General features: G+C 41.0%; 1 long non-coding RNA gene across 2 annotated transcripts; it reads left to right on the top strand.

Annotated features, from left to right (window-relative positions):
* The first annotated feature begins 560 nt into the window (after window positions 1–560).
* LOC116593008 lies at window positions 561–22,077 on the top strand. 2 transcript variants are annotated; one of them, XR_004286692.1, is made up of 4 exons: window positions 561–1,220; window positions 2,809–2,911; window positions 8,645–8,821; window positions 20,678–22,077. It is a non-coding gene; the product is annotated as an uncharacterized LOC116593008 (long non-coding RNA). The 2 variants fall into 2 exon arrangements; XR_004286691.1 differs by having other exon boundaries at window positions 2,802–2,911.
* The last annotated feature ends 1,622 nt before the right edge of the window (window positions 22,078–23,699 follow it).

Below are 23,699 nucleotides of genomic sequence, written 5' to 3'. Positions count from 1 at the left end.
TACTCAGCCCCCACAGACGTTTACACCTGCAGCCTCTAGCCATACAGCTGGGAAGATTCTTAGGATACACTCCCGGAAGTAGAATTGCCCAGTTTAAAGTTGCACATATTTCTAAAAATGACTTTGACTTTTTAAACTTTATAAAAATTATTTTTAAAAACTACTTTTGCTTGGAGTGAGCAATGGGGTTGGTTTTAAATGCCAGTTAATCCCCCCAAACTTCAGTGATCCCTGAGGAAGTTCTTGCTGGGGCACACACACACGGGCATGTACACACACCCACGTACCGATCCCGCCACCACACACATGCGTGTATGTACACACACGCAACTGAGGCAGTAGAATGTCTTCATCCCTTCTTCTGGAGAATGCCCCAGAAGTGGCAGTTTTGGAAAGGAGACTCTCCTCATTCAGTTATTCAGCAGAATTATGGAGAAGCTACTATAAACTAGGCCCTCTGCTAGGTGGGGAAGCCAAAAGATGACCAGTAAGTACACTGTCCTCCAGGAACTCACTATTTGGCCAATGAGACCAGCATGGACTGGACTGTAATCGCAACATGGTACAAAAAGGTCCACACGTGAGTGCCTAGTCTCTGGGAACACAGAGGAGAAATGATTCATCCTGCCTTGATTCAGAGGTGGGAGGCCTGGGGCTTATTTGCATGAGACTCTATCACTTGGACACGTCTCTGTGCCATTTTCCTCACATGTAAAATTGCTCTGATAACCATACCTGTAAGGTTTTACAGGCGAGATACACAGGACACCAGGCGAGACAGGCGCAAGGCAAGTTTTATTAAAGGCGCTCTTGGGCGAAGTTCCGCGACTCAGGAGAGGAGAGTCCGGGAAGTCACGCCCGGGAGGGGGCCGAGTGGGTCTTTCATTTGGCTTAAGACAGGGCATAGGTTCACAGCCATATAAGGTAAGGTATTCAGGGTGTGGGTTCACAACAACTATATATGTTAAGGTATTTGTGGTTGGAGGGTAGGGGGAGTCCTGATGTTCCTGTTTCCTGCATAGGTATCCGTGTACTTATGGTGACGTGTCCTCAGCATACGTCCTTCCGGCGGGTGAGTCATGGGTAAAGGAAGAGGGCGGCCTGGAAGATGACGGCCCGGCGGCCATTTTTATTGTTCCTCCTACATTCCTGGAGCCACTGACCCAACTATACCCGCCTATGGCTTCAGTGAGGATACAGAAAGCTTTTAACAGTGTCAGGTACAGAAAAATGTTTTGCCAAATCGTTGAGCTGAATTATTTTAGCTATTTTTTTTTAAGATTTTATTTATTTGTCAGACAGAGCACACACAAGCAGAGTGGCAGGCAGAGGGGGAGAGAGAGAAACGGGCTCCCCGCTGAACAAGGAGCCCAATGTGGGACTTGATCCCAGGGCCCTGGGATCATGACCTGAGCCAAAGGCAGCAGCTTAACTGACTGAACCACCTACCAACATCAAGCTACCGATTTGTGTAAGCTACCAGAGATACAGGGTAAAGACACAGATGCTGCCCTGTAGGATCTTAGCCTGTTGGGGAGACAAACATAACAGCCAGCGATTATGATACTGTTTGACCAGCACTGAGCAGGGAGCAATTAAGTTGGCCGTAGAGGAGGTGGCACTTCAATGGGACTTTTGTTGGCTCTGCCCAAGTTAGTATGTTGGTCCCTTTGGGGGATGCTAATGCATATGGACACCAGAATTCCACTTAATTTATTTATTTGATATCCAATTTGACAAATAGCACTTCTCGCCATGGGTCTGCAAGATGCTTCCATGGTGCTGTCTCAAAGGAATTTAGAAATAAAGAGAATCTTATTTATAGGCTAAGACACCAATATTATCCAATTCTCTATATCAAGACAAGACGTTGAGAAACATGATTTATTTATCCACAGTAGAATTGGATCAGGCTTCAGATTTTAGGTATCGGGCATATTTGGGGGTTCTTTGTGCCATTCCTAGCCCTTAGTTCTTCCTCTGAAAGACCCACAGATTAAAATTAGATGTTGCTGGCATAGAGGGAATGTTTTTAATGTAATAACTGTCTGTTTACTTCTTAGAATCATAAACGGAGCTTAGAAGAGCAGGAATGTCTATCTTGTTGGCATTTACTGTTTTTGTAGGAAAATTAGAGTCTCACAAAGACACAGTTCAGTGAGCCAATTAAGCCTTGTTTGTTAAAATTATGTAAAATATATGGCAATGATTCTGAAAGCTATTATTAATTCAAAATATTGGCCACATAATCCAGGTCTGAGTACTTCAGAAGAAAAAAATAGACCCAATGTCTTGATAATATTTATATGTCTTCATTTCATTTTCATATTCTGTCTTTGACCACTGCTGTTTTTAGTGACAGATAACATTCCTAATGGAGAGTATTTTGGAAAATATTTACTATGATCTGAATGCTTGTTTTTCTCCTCACCCCCATATATATGTTGAAATTTTAACCCCCAAAGTTGAGGGTCTCAGGAGATGGGGCCTTTGGTGGTGATTAGGTCACCAGGGTGGAGGCCTCATGAAGAGACCCCACAGAGCTTCCTAGCTCCTTCCTCTGAACAGTGAGAAAACCCCAGCTCTGAACCAGAAGAGGTCTTAGAACATGACCATGCTGGTGCCTTGCTCTTGAAATTCCCAGCTTCCAGAATTGTGAGCAATAAGTTTTTGCTGTTTATAAGCTTCTCAGTCTGTGGTATTTTGTTATAGCAGCACGAACAGACTGAGACAATATAAAATGAATTAGATAAATAATTATTATTCTTTCCTTTGGTGGCATATAACCTCCTCCTTGTCAGCTTCTAGGAGATGAAATGATTTAATCAGGACTTTGCTGATACCACAGTCTTTGGCAGGACTTCGTGGCTCATTGCTGATCCCAGGAAAAGACTGAGAGCCTACAAATGAAGTAAGTCAGTCCATTCATACACTAGTTGTGCGCTTTAGTGCCTCAGGAATGTGGGGGATCTGGCTACGGGATAGTTCTTTGAAGGCTCAGACATCTTCTTCTAATAGATCTTGTAATAGGTCATGGTTCTTAGCCATTTAGAGGGGCACAGATCCCTTTAAGAATGTGAAAAGGCTGTAGAATCTGCAGGAAGAATGCAGACTTCTTTGTGGAATCATTCTTTTAAAAAATGCACGTGTATACACACACACACACTCAACACTTGGCATTCAATTTTTAGGAAATTCCCACTACACCAAATCCAGTTCACTTATCCCAAGAATCCTGAGTCTGTAGAGTCCCTAGCATCAGACTTCATCAGCATCTAGGACTGGTCTAGTCATTTCTTGGGTTTGTAGAGTATTTGGAAGACTTGTGTCCAACAGAACGAAGCTAAATGTTTCTGCTGGATTCACTAGCATATAATTCCTGGCATGAAGGGCTAACCATGGTTCGGAAGGAAGGTGAAACCATTTGTCTAAACCCTGATCTTAATACAGCTGGTCACAGTTCTTCTGTTCTATGGGAAGACAGACAGAACCCACCTCTTGGAAAGGTAAGAGCTTGCAGACATGCAGTATATGACGGTCTCTAGCTTCTAGCAGCTTTCTGCCTTCATCCCATCTCTATAGCACCAGGGATCCTAGACAGGAAAGGACTGAGACTTTTGTGCCCAGGACATTGGGAATAATTTATTTTAGAACCTCATCTGCTTTATATACGGGGAAATTATTTCCAACAATATCTTTTTGTCCAGCCATCTGCTTGAATCAAGTTTCTGCCAGCCTCTGGAAGAAGTAATTATTCCCTGCTCTGAAACTCAACTCCATGCTGGCTTTCTGCTGAGGGAGTGGACCCTTTGGTTGTCTGTTTTCTATTGTCAAGAGTTCTTTTGTTACTTACTATTGTCAGCTGCTTATTTTTCAACAAACACTATCTTTGAGGCTAAAAATAAACCCTCCCAACACAAGTCCTCTCTTTATGATAGTGTGAAAGATAAAATAGAGCTGTCAATTGTGGATATAATTTTATTCAGGCTATTGCAGGAGAGGGAACATTTATTAATGAGAAATGTCTCAAAGAAAATAAAAGAGGCCCGAGTTTTATAGAGGCAAGTAAACAAGGGAGTCATCCCCAAGTCTTATGGGAATCATGAGGAGGCATGGAGTTGGGCCTTATCTCAGAACAGGGGAAGGCTGGGTCTTTCTTTGTGGTGGTTAGCTATTCCTTGGAACACAAAAGTGTGGGGGATTTTTCAACCATCACTGCTTTCAGGGAGCACAGAGTTCAGACAAAGTTCACCATTGTCAAAAGTCACATCTTTTTAACTTTTAAGAACCTAAAGCAAATTTGGAAGAAAAAAAAATTGTTTCTGTAAGGTTTGTGTGTGAGGTGAAATCAGAATTCTGGCATCTTGACTGCCTGTTCTGTAAAAGACATGGAAGCTATCTCTTCATTTAATTTGGCTAAAGAAAAATGAATGGCCTGCATGACCAAAGCTTAACAAAAGGAAAAGAAACAAAGCTATTATGACTTTCCTAGAGGCATGGAGAACCCAGGGAACAATTTTCAATTTGTACCAGCCATGAGAACTCTGTGACTTACAAAAATTTATTCAACATGCATGTTTTGAGCACCTGCTGTATGCCAGGCATGGGTATATGTGCTGGGCATAGAGCATTCAGTGTACCAGTTCAAAACTTCTCCCCTCATGGAGCTCCCTGCTGCAGAGAAAAGGAATATACAAAGGGACAATGAGAGCCAGAGGAGGGAGCTGTGTAGTTTTTAAAAAGTTGGGTCAGAGAAGGTTTCCATAAGAAGGTAACAGGGGTAAAGGCCCGAGGACGTGAGGGAAGGAGTCCCTGCTGAGGTCTGAGGGAATCTTTTGGGTGGAGGGAAGAGCAAAGTGTGAAGGCCTCAGATGGAAACTTGCCAAGCATTTTCAAGGAATAGCAAGAAGGCCAGAGTTGCCAGAGTGCAGTGGGCAAGAGAGCAAGTAGTCAGGGTTGAGGCCGGAGAATCGTGGGAATCAGAGGCTAGGCAGTCTGATGGGCCATGGCAATGATTTTGGCTTTCACTCAGCGTAACATGGGAAGCCACCAGTTGGCTTTTGGCAGAGGCATGATATCATCTAATTTATATTTTCAAAAGATCAGTCTAGTTAACGTTTTAAGAGGGCTGAGGGGAAACAGTAAAAAGGCTACTGCATCATTCTCGAGAAGACAGGGGTTCGGATCAAGATGGTCATGGTGAAGGGTAGTGATGTGTGATATACTGTTCAGCTCCCCATTAGGAATAAAAGATTGATTCCTACAGCAGCTGGGAGGTCCCCAGCAAATGGCCTTTGGCTGTCAGCCCTCTTTAAGAGTTGCCTTCTCTGAAGAGAGCTGTTTTCCCAAAGGCATTCCCCCTTCCCAGGGCGGCCTGCATCCAGTGATGGGCCAGTAAGGCCTATAAAGGCCTGGGGCCTCATCTCTGTTCAAGACAGTTCCCAAGGGCTGTCCTAGCTCAGAGCTCCTTGTGGAGGCACAGCTGGCCTTTATTGTGACCAAATCACAACCCAACTTTTCCTCCTGCCCAAACCCATTTGCTTTCCTCCTCAGGCGTTGTTGATCCCGGGAGCATTCCTGGATAACCTTCCTGCCCACTGAGCTCGTCTCAGAATCAGCTTCCAGAAGGACACAACCTGTTACATGGAGAGGGGAGCAGGGGTCAGAAATATATTCTGAATATATTTTGAAGGTAGAACCAAATGGATTTGCTGACGGATTTGATGTGATCTTAAAATTAAAAAAAAAAAATCAGTGATGACACACTGATATTTTTGTCCCAAACAAACAGAAGGATGGAATTATTATTAATTGACATGAGAAAGACCACGGGAAAGGCAACGGTTTGGGGGGTTGGTGAGGAAGGTAGGGAATATAATAGAAATAAAAATAAACTCTTAAGATTCATGTAGATGAAAGATCAAACTTCACTTCTAGAAGGACATTCTTAACTTTGAATACTCCCAACATTATACAGTTTTAGGTAGAATCTGTTATAGTAGACGTTTCATTTAATTTGAGGAATGTGAGAGCAATTAAATATGAAAAATATGAATACATATTTTTCAGCCATTACACAATGGTTGCTAATTCATAGAGACAGAGTTGAAGTAGTTTTATAAGGGAACAAAGCCAGCCATTGGCACATCCACCAGGATATGTATCAAGAAGTTGTTTTTTCTTTTTTTTTTTTTTTTTTTCTGTAAGGCCCTTATAACTCATAATACAGCAACAGTTCCCAAGAGAAGTTGAAGCAAAACTGGTTACAAACTTGATATATCACATACCCAGACAATAACCCCAAGGCAACATGGTAGTAAGCACAATGATAGAATACCACCTTGTACGGATAAAGGTCTAAGAAAATTCACAGTAAAGAGAAAGTCAACCGGAGAGCACAGTAGGTAGAAAACGAATCTTGAGCTGGGGTTTGACGGTAGAGAGTAAGCAGAAAGGTTCGGGAAGGGTGTTTCTAGAGGAAGGAGGAATGTGAGAAAAGGCCCAGAAGGGACGATGGGTAAGACAGAGACTAGGTACAGTTGTGATGAATCTGCCTCCCAAGAAGATTACCTCAGTTGGGTAAAGTGGGGCAAGTTAGCTGACTTTTAAAACCAGGGAAGGCATTTGGAGTTCTCCTTTTAATTCCCAAAGGGAGAGAAGATATTTTCTCAAAACTTTTAAGGTGCAGACATGCACTGTGAATCTCCAAAATGGAAATGGGTGATGTTTCCCAAACTTAATGGACATGGGAAGCTTTCTTCCCATGACGGCACCTGTTACCATCTTTGGGAAGATTGATTCTACAGGCCCGGGGAGGGAGATGACACGCAAACATGGAGTGTGTGGAGAAAACTAGTGGCTCCAAGCTGCCAAAAGTAACCGAGATTTTAAAGGACACGGACAGTGTCCCGGGTGGTGTACAAACAGCCTTCATTCATTCTTATGCTCTGGCGCTTCCTCTGCCCCGTTCGCACCATATTATGGGCCCCCTGGAAAGAGACGTGTGGTTCTCTGGGACCTTCTTTTCCTGCCTTAGTGATTGATAAGTCTGTCAACGTTTTTTAGTCTTATGATCCTTGTATTCATGCAAGGTGCCTTCCTGGCTTGCTGGCACGGCCTCTCGTTCAGGCAGGAGGTGGTGCTGCCTGTTCTTCAGCAGGCCGTGGGCGCTCTTTCTGGTCGTTGTCAGTTGCCAGGTGGCACCTGTAAGACAAGCAGGAAGGAACTGCTCTTGCCCCAAAACAGCAGCCACAAGCCAGAAGGCTCTGTCTATAGCCCCAGGCCTCCGCGTTCCGTCCTCGCTCTTGCCAGGACTTTCTGTGTGTTTGCTCTCTTCCCATTTGGGTTCCCTTTTTTCTTACTCTGCTGCCTCTCGCTGTAAGCCACTTAGAACTTGAACTTGCCTTTTTCTTCTTTTCCTCCTATAGTTCAAAAATATCCGGAAATAGCTTGGTTTTGTTCATTTGTTTTGTTTTGTTTTGTTTCTAATGGAACCTCCAGCCAGCAAGTCTAGAGGAGGAGTTCCCAGCCAGGATAGGCCGGTGGCCCCACATCCCTCCCTGCCTTTTACCAGGTGCCATTTGGAAATGTTTGGAGGCATTTTGCGGGGGGCTTGTCCACAGGCATAGGGGGGTACTGCTGCCATGTCATGGGAAGGGGCTGCACATAGTGTGGGAGGTCACCCTACACGAGGCAGAGCTGTCTTGCCTGAAACGTCTGAGGTCCTCAACCGGAACCACTTTAAGCTTCCCAAACAGCAGTCATGTGAGTGCCCCTTGGATAATATTTGGTATTGAATGTACCCCCTCCCATGTCATTCTTAGTTTAATATTTTTCCTTTGAATTTACTCACTTATAGAAATCTTTCAGCAATAGTATGTTCGGAATAATGGGTCGATGTTATTGTCTATGTATTTTTCAGTATGCATAGAAATAAATACCTAACACCTCATACAAAATATTCCTCATTAGTAACACACACGTGAAGCCTGGGAAATAGTGGGCCCTTCGTATACCCTACTGGGTGTTTGATGGGAGCATTAGCCCCACACTCCTTCTTTCTTCTGAACTAGGGAGGTTTAAGCAAGTACAACTATCCCATGTTTAATGCCCCCTAAAGGTCATTTGTTTTATAAAAAGAAGTCTGTTCCACGGGCAATGACAGCATTCTCGACCCCAGCCAGCTGTGGCTTTGCTGGTGGCAGAGTCATAGGATCAAAGTGGGGCTTCATTGGCCTTTGTCTCCTCAGACTGTCAGCTCTGTGAGGGCAGACCTGCCTCGTGTGACTCCACGCAGAGTCTGGCACAAGCTTCATGAAGGTTAATGAGTCTCAGTGAATAAATGAAAACATGACCAAATGAATGTATGCTTACCCATTAGCACTAGATAAACCATGGGGCACTATAAATGTTACCGTCACCGAGTAAAAGAAAAGCCTTGTGCACATGTTTCTTCGGCAAGTTCCATAACTTCTCTGCTTCAGGTTCCTTACCCCCCAAATAGGGATAATAGTACCAGCCTCACAGTACTGACACGAGGAGTCCCTGAGATCATACCTGCGAAGTACCTAGAACAGCATCAGGCATAGAATAAATGTTACAGAAATATTTGAAGACGAATGAATGATGTCTGTCTTCTCCGTAGGTTTTCAATATTCGTGGAAAGAGAATCAACAAATGCTGAGTCACAGTGTTCCTGCGTTCCACATCCTTGCTGCTGGGGCGTTGCCGCAGGCAGCCATGGCCACTGAGGCAGAACATGCCAGGCTCCGGTGAGAGCTACTGCTGCAGTCCTCAGCACACAAAGAACTCTCCAGAACAGGTAACCTGGGATGATGCAACCCCTGCCTCCACTTCATGACCGGCGGCACAGGAGCAGTATCCTGGTATTTACTTCAGGCGATGCTAGAACATAGCCAATGAACTAAATTCCAGCTCTGTCTCAATGGACTCATTCCGCAGGAATGCCATGTTCACCTACCCTGAGCCCAGAAGTGGAAGGGGAGGCAAGAGAGGGAACGTGATCTTGAGTGTTTCGTGTTACTTCATCCTCTGAAAACCTTAGGAGCCAGGATTTTAGCCCAACTTCCCTTATTTCATAGGTCAGAAGCCTGGTGCTCCAGGCTGTTAACTAACCCGGCCAACGTCACTTACTACAACACATACCAGTGGCAAAATTCGAACTCAGTCCCAACTGAGTTTCCTTTCCTTTCCTGCCCACCCTCCCTCTTTCTTTCTTTCTTTCTTTCTTTCTTTCTTTCTTTCTTTCTTTCTTTGTCTTTCTTTCTTTCTCTCTCTCTCTTTCTTTCTTTCTTTCTTCTAGCCCACCTGCTGGATTTTCAGTGTCAGCACCTTTCTCCCATCATTAGGACGGAGATTAAGTGAGCGATGCTCATGAAATAGACATGCCTTAACAGCTCCTGCTGCGTGAGCCCTCCAGTCACGTGATGGAGCAGCAGAGGGAGGTTGCCGTTACTGCCCATGGGATTTCATCAAAAGCCAAGATAATCCTGGCTGAGACAGTCTGCAGGCAGGGCATGGCTCGGGTGTGAATAGAGCATTTGTCTCCTTCGCCAAAGGAAAAGGACTCTATTCATAACCTTCTCCTGATAGCCTTCTACATGAGAAAGTGTAGGAAAAGCCAGATTCTCTGCAAGAAGGGGCCTGTTCCTGTTCTCTGAGCATGGGGATTCCACATTCCATTCCTGACAACCCTGATTTCAGATAAATGGTCTACATTTTTTTTCTCCCACAGTTACGGGTCAGCACTAAGAAGTTGTCTTAGTATCTGAGTGTACGGGGCAGCAGTCTGACTTGATCTAACTAAATGGAATCTGAGCTCCTCCTTGACTTCACCATAGAATCTCTTTGCTCTCTGTCCTCACCCCAAGGCCTGCCTTCTGTCTCTAGGGAGTAGACTCCAAAACTGTTTCCCAAGTAAAATGTCATTCGTCTCCTCTACCCTCTGAGGAATAATCCTCCTGCCCACTATAGCTGACTGTGACTGCCTCGGGCCTTCTAAACGGCTTACCTGGTTAAATCACCCCCAGGATTGGGAAGTGACCTAGCATCTGAATTTGTTAATCCAAGCAAAGATTATGTGAAGTTGATGTTAGTCAACCTCAAGTTTGGGCTCCACACAACAATCTGAGGCATTCCCTTCCCAGACCTGTTGGCCGTGAGCTAAACAGATCTCCAGCCATGGTGGCCTCCCTTGCCGTGCAGGGCTCGCTCAGGCAGTTACGACCCCAATATTCAAGACTCAGAGTGAGTGCTTCAGCCGTAGACCCACACGTATGCATGGTCACTGCTCCAGTCTCCTCATGGAGCTTACTATCTAGTGAAAAGTTATAAGCTACAACAAATGGTAAGAAAGAAAAGATCAGTGAGCTATGGGAGCATGCTGAAAGGAGGCCCACTCTCACCTAGGGGTCAGAAGTTTCCTGAGAGGACGCTCTGGTTCCCCACTCTCTGCCTCAGTACCTCAGGCCTGGTCCTGGAGTTCACTTATCGGCTAGCCTTCCCTCTTGATGGCCCAGTTGCACCATTTATTTCACTTTCACGTTCTTCTTTCTAAGATATCACCTCTCGGTAATGCCCCTTTAGTCTATGAACCACAGCCAAAGATGACAGGGTGAAGGCAATCAAAGGTTATTTTACAAATGTTAGTCAGTGACCATGGAAATGGGGAGAAAGAGGTTGATACGAGACACAATAGCTTGTAAACAGGAAACATTACCGTAAATTCGATGTGCCAGTTCTAGAACACTGGTAACGAAGTGCCATTTCTTGTACCCTGGCCCTCCACCATACTTGGGCAGTACATACTGTCCCAGCCTCTACATGCAGGACCCCAATATTTTATCTAAGAGGTGATGTCATATAACATTATTGCATTTGCCTCTAGTTTGCCTAAGACTTAGTTTAGGAGTGTTGTTTCATTTGTTCACTAATTCAAAGAAAGTATTTAAGCCAGTGGGTCAGTTGCTATGCAAGGCAATGGAGGGGGCTGTGGTGACAAGACATGAACAGCACCTTGCTCAAGACAGCTCGTATTCATTGTCCCAAAATTAAATAAAGACACTAGGACATCAGTGGAGGAGCTGCCATACTGAAAGGGCATCTTGTTGAGGCCAACTCACAGGGCCCAAACTTTACAAAAGCCACAGTCCACGCTGCCAGCATAGGGTATTGGCAGGAACTTCCAGAACTTTCCACCTGCTCTTCAGTCACTGTTTATTTCATTATTACTTTCATTGAGGTAATGCGATCCTGTTAAGAGTCAAATAGTCTTACACAACTGAGTACACAGAACATCCCTTGACCATCCACTTTCCTCATTTAAAAGTCCACCAGGGAAACCACTTCAATTTATTTAGCTGTTTCATTTTGGATTTGCCATATTTCTCAATAGCTGCCACCCCTTGATTTTTTTCTTATGACAATTATATTGAGATATAATTCATGTATCATGAAATTCACCCTTTTAAATAATTGGACAATCCATTGATTTTTTTTAGGATATTCACAGTTATGCCACCATTCCTACTATGTAATTATAGAACATTTTCAATACGCCAAAAGAAACACCAAATACATTAGCAGTCACTCCCCATCCCCTCTGCCCCAGTCTCGAAAACCACTAATCTACCTACTTTCTCTATGCATCTGCCTATTATGGACATTCCATGTAATGGAACCATGCAGTATGTGGTCTTTGTGTCTGGCTTCTTTCACTCAATGTTTTCAGAGACCATCCTTGTTGTAACATATGCCAGTAATTCATTCCTTTTCGTAGTTGAGTGATAGTCCATTGTATGGCTATACCATTTTTTGTTGATCCATTCAATAGTTGATGGACATTTGGGTTGATTCTACTTTTTGGCTATTATGAAGAAAGCTGCTACAAACATCTGTGTGCAAATTTTTAATTCTCTTGTGTATACACCTAAGAGTGGAATTGCTGGGCCACTGATTTTTCAAGCTTCAGGCATTATCTACTGGCTTCTCACTGTGGAGTCACTATGGAGACATCTTATCTTCCATTACTACCTCTCCCCAACATACACACTTCCTATCCTTCATTCTCCCAATATTTATAGCATAATTTTGATTGCATCAGTATTAATATGATAATATAAATGTTGAAATATGATTATTTTTCCTTAAGGAACTTTTGGTTTTACCTGGAGTTGTCTTATTTGTTTATTTTCTATGTATTTATCACCAACTCACCTTTAAACTCTCCCTCAGGAGTGTCATCTCTTCTCCTGATATTCATATGCCTTAGGCTTTCTATCAATTTCATCGTCCTAGGTTTCTCTCAGAGTCTTGTGACTTGCTCAGAGGTAGACTAGTTGTTCTCTAGACTGGTAGCATGGCTGTTAACCCAAGACTTCCCTTCAACCACACATAGGAGATTCCTTTTACCTCTCTCTTGTGTTGGGTTCCTTTTATCCCATATCTGTCTCTCTCTTGTTTCCCCTCCCCTATTTTGTGGGATAGCTCCTCCAGTTGTATCCTGAAAACATTGCAGAGTGAGTATGTTGTTTCAGAACTTGCCTATCTGAAAAGGCTTTGTATTATTAAATTATTACTAATTTTATTTTTATTAATTTTAATTTTTGCTAGTTTTACTTGGTATAAAATTCCATAAAGCTCATTTTTCTGCAGATTTTTTTTCTAGTTCCCACAGTTGCTGTTGAAAATATCCACACCATTCTGATTTTTTTTTTGTCAGACTCTAACCAGTTTTTTTACTCTCTAGAAGCTTTTAGGATTTTCTCCTTGACTCCAGTATTCTTAAGTTTAAAAAAAAATGATAAATTTTGACTAATATATCTTGTTCATTTTGCTGGACCCTTGATGGGCTCCTTTTATCTGGCAATAGCATTCAGTTCTAAAAATTTTTCTTGAATTATTTCTTTAGTGATTTTATTTCCCCCACTTTCTTATTATTTTTTTCCCTTTTCTATGACTTACAGTATTTGGATATTGAACTTCTTGATTTGGTCCTTAAATGTTCTGATCTTTTCTCTCCTGTTCTCTGTCATTTTGTTATCCTTTGGAAGGTTTTGTCAAATTTTTCTTCAACCATTTTATTTTATTTTTAAAATTTAATTATTTTTTTATTTTTTAGAGAGAGAGAAAGAGAGAAAGACTGTGTGGAGGAGGGTGGAGCCTTAAAAAGAGCCTTAAGCAGGCTCCATGCCCAGTGTGGAGCTTGTTGCAGGGCTTGATCTCATGGCCCTGAGATCATGACCTGAGCCAAAATCAAGAGTCTGACACTTAACCAACTGAGTCACACAGGTACCCAAATTTTTCTTCCAATCTTTATTGGGATTTTTAGTTTATGCCATATTTTTAAAATTTCTAAGACTTTTTTGTTTTATGAAGTCACCCTTTAAAACATCATCCTATTGCTCTGTGTTTTTAATATATCCTTTTAGCTCTCTAGTAGTTTTCATCTTATTACTTAAATTCTGTTTTCTCCAAGTTAATTTAGTACCTTTGTTTTTAATCTCTTTCATGTTTGAGACTTTCTTCAAATGTCTGGTGATCCTTGACTGCTCATTTACATTTAAAATTGGGGTACTAAAAAGCTTAATGGCAACTCTGTATTGTGGGTGGGGCTTGAAGACCACAGATCACATGTAAAGAGATCAGGTTGCGCTGTTTAATTGGATAACCCTAGTGTCAGTATCTTTATATCTTTCCTTTGGCTTATCAAACATATATTGAAGAATTGTCTTATATCCTGCACAGTATTATGGGAACAAAGTGATGGAAGAGGGCTAGGAGCTATAGGGGAAGGTCTTAATATTTACTATTTAACACTTTTGTTTTCAAAACTGTTACATCTTTCAACTGTGCCATGTGTCCCCCATCTCAGAGACCTGTTTTAGTCTTTCCAGGGCATAAACCCCATTTTCTGCTGAGGTAGAAATAGAGTGAGTCACCTGGTTGCACAAAGTAAGGAAGAAGATTTTTGTTGGGGTGAGGGGTATGTCTAGCCCTTAGATTTCTCTCCTCCCCATTCATCCCCAAATTACAAACTCCTGTTGCTTCTAATTCTTGATAGTTTTGGGTTCTGTGTTGGAAAATGGGCTATTATTTAGTTTGCTCACTTAGGAATTAGTTTTCTTGGGTCTGCTAAGTAGGTTATCTTTCCTCTTGTGTTTTTTTTTTTTTTTAAAGATTTTATTTATTTATTTGACAGAGAGAAATCACAAGTACACTGAGAGGCAGGCAGAGAGAGAGAGAGAAGGAAGCAGGCTCCCTGCTGAGCAGAGAGCCCGATGCGGGACTCGATCCCAGGACCCTGAGATCATGACCTGAGCCGAAGGCAGTGGCTTAACCCACTGAGCCACCCAGGCGCCCTCCTCTTGTGTTTTAACTTGCAATGTTTTCTAGCTACCACCCCCCACCCTGCCCCAGTTCTTTTTTTCTCTTGGATTTATATCTTTTTTAAAAATACCTTCGTATCAGTTAGTGGGAATCCAGAGAAAGTACAGGAAAATGTGTTTAATTTTCTAACTTTAAGGAGCCTTTCTAATTTTAGAGTCCTTCCTTTACATATATTTTACTGGAAAATGCCCCAGTATGTAATTTGCTCTCTTAATGATTACTTTTTAAGGGTAAGGAAGACAAGAAAGCTACAGTAGTAATTTTGGAGGCATATTAAAGCATTTCTTCTGACAAAGTTGACAAAATTGTTGTAGGCTAAGATGAAATTGCAGTGACCTTAGTTACAAAGACAAAGCTATCTTAAATTTTGAATAGTGAACTGAATTGTGAAAGTAAATGAGGGAATGTGAAGGGATTGAGGTCAATTGTGAATATTCATGGTGGAGCAGCACAGGGGATAAAGCTCTGGACCAGGTTGGACTGGGAATGATGTTTTACAGGTATAGTCAGAGGAAGCATGCTGGGAAGAATCCAAATTGTTTTTGAGGGAGAGCCCCAAGGACAGCGTTGACTGTCCTATTTAAAGGAAAGGCAAGACTGAGACATGATGTTGGAAAATTGGATGGGACAATAGCTTAGGATCAAGACTGAGAATGGCAAAAGATGGCTGCATACTTCCCCTTTTATGAAATGCCATATGCATAGTTAAAGCTTATGGGAGAGATTTGAAAGATTAATAATATCCAATGTTGTTGAAAAGTTGTGAAGAAACAAGCATTCTCGTGTACTGTTGGAGAGAATATATTGATATAGCCTTTATTGGAGAGTAATTGGTAATTACATGTTAAAATTCTGAATGTTGATTAACTTTGATTTATCAATTCCATTCCTAGGATAATGACTCTATAGGAAATACCAAAAAAATTAATGTATAAAAATGTTTATTACATCATTGCTTGTAATAGAGAAAACTAGAAACAACCAAAATCCACATTAATAGAGGATTGTTTAAATTCATAATGTTGCAGACCTGCATAAAACTCCTGTGGCTCATTCATCGTAAAGAGTAGCTTTAAAAAGAAAGTAGTTTAATATTTTTCAAAGAACATTGAAAGAGGTCTAACTCATAATTCATAATTCCATTTAAGTTTATTCTTGTTACATGGTCTTATAGTTGAATGCTTGGAGCACCATATGTCAGGCAAGATAAGGTCAATTAATATATAGTGATACACAGCAATATCTAGAATACTGTATTCAATTTATTTATTTATTTGGTATTCAATTTAAAAAGTGTTATAAAATAAAATATATAGCATGATCTACTTTATGTTTGAAAATTTATGAAGGCTTCTAGCTTCAAGTAATGGCAGAGTAGTTTGGATCAGACTAAATCTCTCACTGATAATAATTATAAATTTGGTTTGTAGATCTACTTGAAGACACTAAAGGAGTACCACAAATAGACACAAACTAGAGGAGATACTCCACATTTAACTGGCTTATCCCTCTGCAGACACTGAGCAATCTGCAGGATACAGACTTAATGGACTAAGGAGTTAGAGGCCAGAGTACAGGGCTGCCAGAGCAACTGCAAATTAAAGGGGGAAGGGAAGTCCCAGAAAGTTAGGAGTAGTAGTGGGGGAGCCCCCAGATCTATGCACAAAATCTTCTCAGAATCTTGGCTGACTCTTCAAGTGCAAATGCCCAGGGCAAGACTCCAAGGAGCATAGTAGAAAACAACAGCTGGACCGTTGAAAGAACTGAGCAGAGATCTCATCTGCTGCCTGGTGCTGGGAAGACAGAGTTTGAAGTTAAAGCCTATGAAATTAGAGGGGCTTGAGAAACATCTCTTGCATTCCTCTGGTACACCAGAAGCACCATGTTTTTGGAACACATCCTAGGACTATGAGATATATCCTGGGACTAAGAAGAAAAAAGAAAAGTGTAAGTCATTTAATAAAACCTAGAAACAAGCCTGCAAAGGATTAAGTTTGTCCATAAGAAATTTAGCGGCTTTCTGGAACAAAACACAATGCTCACCAGAGGAAGATAACAGAATTTAGTTTCCACAATATATCATTTACAGTGTCCAGTATACAATAAAAATTACCAGACACACAAAGAAGCAGAAAAATATGCCCCATAATAAATAAAGAGATCCCCTCAAAACCCAGAAAACAAAAGGAGACCCACAGACAACACAGTTGTTGGAATTATTATACAGGGTTTTAAAGATACTATTATAGATATGTTAAAGAACTTACAGGAAAAAATTGATAAAATTTGTGAATACATAGGAATTTCAGGAAAAATATGAAAATGCTGAAAAAAGGGAAACCATATGGAAATTATAAAACTGAGAAAAGTACAATATCTGAAATATAAAAAATACAATGCCTGAAAAATTATTGGGTAGGATTAACATCAGTTTGAATATGACAGAAGAAAAGATCAGGGAACTTGAAGAAAAGTCAACAAAAATCACCAAATAGAAGGGGAAAAAATGGAAAAAATAAAACAAAACCCCACCAGAGTCTCAGAAGGAGAGGAGAGAATTAACAGAGCAAAGAATATTTAAGGAAGTTTAGGAAGCTCAGTAAACCCCAAGAAGAAAAAAACAGAAAGAATTCCATATCAAGGCACATTATTATTAAATGGCTAAAAAACTGAGGATAAAGAAAAATATCTTTAAAAAGAGCCAGATAAAAGATACATCATATATATGAGAATAAAGATAAGAAAGACAGATGATTGTTCAACGGTGATGATGAATGGGATGGGTGTGGAGGCAGGACTTCCTAGACCCCCTCTCCAGGAAAACAACAATTTAACTTGTGAAATACCTTTCTAAATAAATCATTCCAAGTCTCTGGGAATTGTCCCAAGGGCAAAAAAACATACAGCAAATAGAGAAATATTTATTCAAGAAAATCTACTAAGTCTTGGCAGGAACAGTGAGAGTCTGTGGCACTTGAGCCACCACGGCTTCATTACCCACCTCTCCCCAGACCTGCAGACTGAAGGAGATGATTGGTGGAATTCAGCAGCCTTTTTGGGCTATGGGATGACTTGAAGAAGGTTATTCAGGCCTGAAGATGATGGAACAGAAAGTTAGGGGATGACAGAACAGAATACTGTTCCTTTTATACCAGTCCTAAACTTCCCATTAGGCTTATTTTATGTGAGAAACAACCTCTTTTGTTAAAGCCACTATTGCTTTGAGTTTTCTTATTGTATACAAACACACTTGATATAAATCTTCCTATTTATTTTTAAGCCTTCTCATGAGATTGATTGATTGATTGATTTTTCTGGAAGTCATTTTTGTTCATGAAATAAATGCCTGTTAAACTTCATTTAAGTTTAAATTATACCACTGATAGCCTTACTTGTTCTTCCAGTCACATATGTGTGGTAAAACTTTCTGAGTGGAAGGAAAGTAATTCTATATATCTAGCAGCTAATGATTTTTTGACTGTAGAAATGGTTTTAACTTAGTTGTACCTGAAGTGTTCCAGACTTTTTATTTCCATTGTGGTGTGTATTCTGAATCCTTGCACATGTGAAATGTCTTTATTTTGCCCACTCACTTAAAAGCTAGTATAGCTGGTAGATTCGAAATACTATTTCTTTAAAGTATGTAGACATTTCATTGTTGTCCAAAAATCAGTAGTATAAATGAAATGTTTATTGTTTATTACCTTATGTTCTTATAGGAAGCTATTTTTACCCTACCCCACCATTGAATGCCAAGGATTTTCTCTTTAATTTTTTTAAGATTTTATTTATTTATTTGAGAGAGATTTTATTTATTTATTTGAGAGAGCGAGAAAGAGAACACAAGAGGGAAGAGGGTTAGAAGAAGGAGCAGACATCCTGCTGAGTGGGGAGCCCAATGGGGGGCTCAATCCCGGGGACTCCGGGATCATGACCTGAGCCGAACACAGCTGCTTAACTGACTGAGCCACCCAGGCACCTTGGATTTTTTTCTTTAATTTTTGAGTTCAGAAATATCAGTAGAATGTATCTGTGTACCTTTCCTTTTAGTATTCTTGCTGATGTAGCAAGACCAGGAATTGTTGGTTTTTTAAATTTAACCCAAAGAACTTGAGTACTTATTTAGTCTAAGAGAGTATTTTTCTATTAATGGCTTTCTGTCATCCTATCTATGATGTCTTAAATTCCTATTAAACAGATTTTTGGAATTTTCTGCATTTTTCCCCCTCATGATCTCTTTCCCTGACTTTTTGCTTTATATTCTGGGGGAAATACCTTGATTAGATCTTCCAAATCACTAGTTTTCTTTTCAGTTGTATCTATTCTGTAATTCACCCCTGACATTCAGTTTTATGATTTATTAATCAAATTTTTAATTTTTTAGATGCCTCTATTTTTCTCTGTTGCTTTTTCTGTGGTAGCTTCCTCTTCTTTTATGATGTAATATCCATTGTATCCCAGACACTAAATAAAATATTTTTGCCATTCTCTTTGGCTTCCTGCATTTGCTCTTTCCTCAGAGGTCAGTTTGCTACTGATTCAGTTTTTAGGTCTTGGGTTTGGTCCAAACGTCTGGTGATTCTGGGTTATTCCTTTCCTCAATACAAATTGATCAGTATTGATAACTGGTATCATTTCCTGGGTAGTTGTTGAGGTTACCTTCCAACATCCCTTGCTAGGTCCGCCCTCCATATGTGATGACCAGTAGTGGCAGATGTGCTGTGCTCTAATGGCAGAGGGAATAGGCCAGCAGGTTGGTGACGCTTCTCAAATAAGCAAGTAGGGAAGTTACCCTGTCTTGGGTACCTCAGGAGATCTCACATCTATTCCAAGTTGCCTTTCCTTAATTAACAGTTTAGTAATCTGTATACCATGCTCTTCTGTTCTCTCTGGTCCTGATCCTCATTCTATGAGTTCTTATGGCTGGTCCTTTACTCAGAGAGCATGGGGCAAATCCCATAATTAGCTCTTCTCTGTGCCCAGCCTCCACACTCCACTGGGGAGGGTGGGAGGAGCAAGTCCCAATCAAGCATTCCACAATACACTTCTGTCCTCTCCTGTGGACCTTGAACTTTCTTTTTCTCTTAAGAAAGGTCATATTAGCTGTCACTATTGAATACCTGCTCTGTGCCAGGAGCTATACAGAGCAGAGAGGACACAGTAATGAATCAGACCAATGATTATTTGTCCTGAGAAAGCTGTATTAGAGGCTACAGAACTACTCATCCAGCAGCCCCCTACTTAAGCTATGTTTCTCAGCTCTCTGGTATTTTTGTTAGTCTGCTACCACCCAGAAATTCTTCTGTTTCTATTTAGCAAACGTTTTCTAGGGAATGCCTAGGACTTAGTCTTATTTTATGTATCCTATTTTATTGGGATCTGGGAATAAAGAGAAGTAGACATTTGGCTCAGTCTCGCTATCCTAAACTAATCACCTTTTTTTCTTCAAGTGGAGGAGGGATGGCTAAGTGAGTTCGGATACTCTATGACCTAGGAGCAAAATAGATTGTTCCCACACTCCATAGGAAGGCTTTGAGTAGAGTTATTCTTTCACTGGCTCTGGCTCTGGCTTTGGGGTTTCTGTAAAGAAGTTACAGAGTTCTCATCAGATTCTAATGTTAGGGAGCAAGCCTGGGGTGATACTGTGCAACTTGACAGCTTGCTCTTTCATTCTCCTTCTTCTAACATTTTTCTTGATCACCTTAACAACTATGACTCTAAAAATATGGTAGAGAAGGTGTCATTTTCAGAGCATAAGAAGAGAAGAGCATCTGATCCCCACACGATCCCTCATACATCCCCCACCACCCTTCTCCCAAGCTATGCTTCAAAAGAAGCTTTTATGAATACTCTACAAATTTTGTTTTTACTCTCTGTTATCTGGAGACCAACCAGGCACATGGACTCTTTAGGTCTCTTTGGAACCCAGAAGATCTCTTTATACATTTCCATTGCTCTGTAGCTTTTATAAAAAACCCTATTTTCAGAGTTAGTATTGATTCCACTTGACCTTTGTTGATAAGTCCCCTCTCCCTTACTTGGTTTCAGTAGATTTGTTTTTGTTAGAACCAAACTGAGTAATAGTCTCCCTTCCCAGAAATAAGGACAAGCACCCCCTCCCCCAGGTGACTTGTTTAGCCACCCTTAGGCAAACACCAAATTGAATATTTAGCAATTTCTGTTTTGAAGCTGGGGGGGAGGGGGAAAGGGCCCAAAGAAGCTAACTCCCAGTTCCAAGAAAGTGTAAACACTGTTCATGCACTTTTTTTAGATGATTATCATCTTAACCAGTCGCTGCATGGTCAACATCTGATACCTCTTACCACATGGAGGTGACAAAGTCAATCCATTGGCCTGTCTGCCCCAGAGCTAGAGATCTTGTCTTCTGGTGATGATTTAATGAAGTCCAAGTCATCTTGCAAAAAAGGAAGTGGAAAAGGATTCAAGCAGTGCATTTTTGGCAGCAACAGTAGTTCTGAGACGTTCTCTTTTAACAGAGAAAACATCGTGGCTGATAAATATGGCAGAACTCTTTTGAAACAGTGTCCTGTCTTACGTGTGTTCTACAGTGCTCCAAAAAGAGGAAACTTGTCTTTTGTGGCTTCCAAGAAAGAGCGTTTTTCTCCTCTTCTTTTTGTTTGTTGCATATCTAAATCCCCAGAATCATCTAGGAAGAAGAAGGGGGTGAAGACTTTCAAAAGAAATGAGTCTCTCATTACGAAAGTAATATTCCACTCCACATATGCAGATGCTGGCATGTGCAGAAGAGAAGGTACTGTTTGTCTTACTGCATCATAATTTGGATGTTTGATTTAACTAGAGCAGCCTTGTATTGTAGCCAATATGTATTACATAAAGTTACCCCTGAGACTACTCCTCAGAAACTGGATAAATGGAACTGTGTGCTCTGGTAAAATGGCCCCTGAAGAGATTATCCCAGGAAGATAAGAGTAAGCTTCACCGTGTACCAAAGAAGTGGTATATTACACACACACACTCACTCCCCTAAATTTGCATATAGAGGTTTGACTCTTTTCAGAACTTTCTTAGATTCATGTTTATTTAGACCTCTTCCTTATGATAACTCCCCATTTTTCTTCTTAATCCATCTTTAAAATAAAGTGGGCATTTTTCTGAGTTAAAGATTTTGAACTTTGCAGCACCTACCTATAAATCAACTGATCAGCTTGTGAAGAATGCTTTGTCTTTGAGGGAAGGGGAAGGAGTGCACAGTAAGATGGAAGTAGATTTCCTGTGGCCTTTGGCTCACTGTTAGCTCAATTCTGAGAATCTAGATTTAGAAGACAAACAAAATGTCAGACTGGTCTCTGTGGTTTCCCCTCCATCTTCTAACTTCTTAGAGGTCCACCCAGTCTTTGGAATTAACATCTGCCAATCTCAAGAGACTATATAATTGAGTAAAAACAGACCCAAGTGGCAACAGTAAGGGACTTGGAATTAATACAACTTTGGGGCCAAAGTATTTAGCCTAGTAAGTATTATTCGATAAATTCTGGATACAATTTAATTAGGCATATGGATAAAGAAGGGGGAAAATAATCCCTTGGAAACGGATTGAAAGTCTTCTCCATTGTGAAGAGGGAATTAACTCAATGTACACACTGGAACTAAAAGCGTGAGGCCAAATTTGGAGACAGAGTGGAAACCCCTATTTCAGTTCAAGAGGTTTCTTTCTTTCTTTCTTTCTTTCTTTCTTTCTTTTTTTTTTTTAAGGTTTTGTTTATTTATTTGAACAGAGAGATAGATCACAAGTAGGCAGAGAGGCAGGCAGACAGAGGGGGAAGCAGGCTCCCGCTGAGCAGAGAGCCAGTTGTGGGGCTTGATCCCAGGACCCTGAGATCATGACCTGAGCTTAAGGCAGAGGCTTAACCCACTGAACCACCCAGGTGCCCCAATTCAAGAGGTTTCTTAGACTTGTCTTTTACTTCCTCACATAAACTTATTCGGAGATCTTAAACGTCTATGAAATCTAGTACAGATTGCCACATTTCTCCTGAAAAACATTCAGACTTTACACTGTTGCTATTTAAAACATGAATGTTAGGGGCATTTGGGTGGCTCAGCTGGTTCAGTGTCCAACTCCTGATTTTGGTGCAGGTCATGATCTCAGGGTTGTGAGATTGAGCCCCCTGTCAGTGTGGAACCTGCTTAATATTTTCTCTTTCCCTCTCCCTACGCCCCTCCCCTCTCAAATAAAATAAAGTAAGATAAAATAAATAAAACAAAACATGAATGTTATTCAGCCTTAATGGAGAAGGAAATTCTTCCCCATGCAACAACATGGATGGACCTGGAAGACACGATGCTAACAAAATAAGCCAGTCACAGAAGGACAAATATTGTGTGATCCCACTTACATAAGGTGTCTAAAGAAGTCGAATTCACAGAAGCAGAAAATATAATAGTGCTTGGCAGGGGCCAGAGGGAGGGGGGAATGAGGAGTTGTCATTCAATGGCTATAAAGTCTCAGTTATGCTAGATAAATCAATTTTAGAGATCTGCTGTATTTATGGTATTGTGCACTTCAAAATCTGTTAGGAGGGTAGATCTTATGGTAAATATTCTTACGATAAAAACAAACTAAACAACAACAACAACAAAGGGACAGAGGACAACTTTGGGAGGTGTGTTGGGTATGTCTAGGACCTTGCCTGTGATGGTGGTATCACGTGTGTTTTCATAGGTCCAAACTCACCAAAATGTACCTATTAAATATGTGCACCTCTTTGTATAACAATTATATTTCAATAAAGCAGTTAAAAATTGATACTTGAGGGGGCACCTGGGTGGCTCAGTTGTCTGGTGGTCTGACTCTTGGTTTTGGCTCAGGTCATGATCTCAGGGTACTGGGATCAAGCCCTGCACTAGGCTCTGTACTCAATGGGGAGTCTGCTTGAGATTCTCTCCCTCTCCTTCTGCTCCTTCCTCTGCTCATGCTCTCTTTCTCTCTAAAGTACATAAATAAATCTTTTTTTAAAAAACTTGATTCTTGAGCAAAAGGAAAAAAATAAAATATGAGGTATGGCTATAAACTAAATATAAAACTAAATTTCCTTCCATTCTTTATTCAAAAAACATTTTTTGAGAGCCTACCATGTGACAGGTACTGTGCTAGGCACCGAGGATCCAGAGACAAGTAAGAAATGTCCATCCCTGTTCTCAAGGAGCTAGAGAAATTCAGACAAGTGTTCATATAAGGATAATGGAATATAATGGGTGCTACTTGCCATGGGGCATGGGGGCAGAGAAAGAAGAAGAGGGGTAAGTTCTAG

The sequence above is a fragment of the Mustela erminea genome, chromosome 6 (assembly GCF_009829155.1).
Source record: "Mustela erminea isolate mMusErm1 chromosome 6, mMusErm1.Pri, whole genome shotgun sequence".
NCBI classification, from domain to species: Eukaryota; Metazoa; Chordata; class Mammalia; order Carnivora; family Mustelidae; genus Mustela; species Mustela erminea.
Note: the sequence above shows the minus strand (reverse complement) of the source record. Positions and strands in the feature narration are given on the sequence as shown.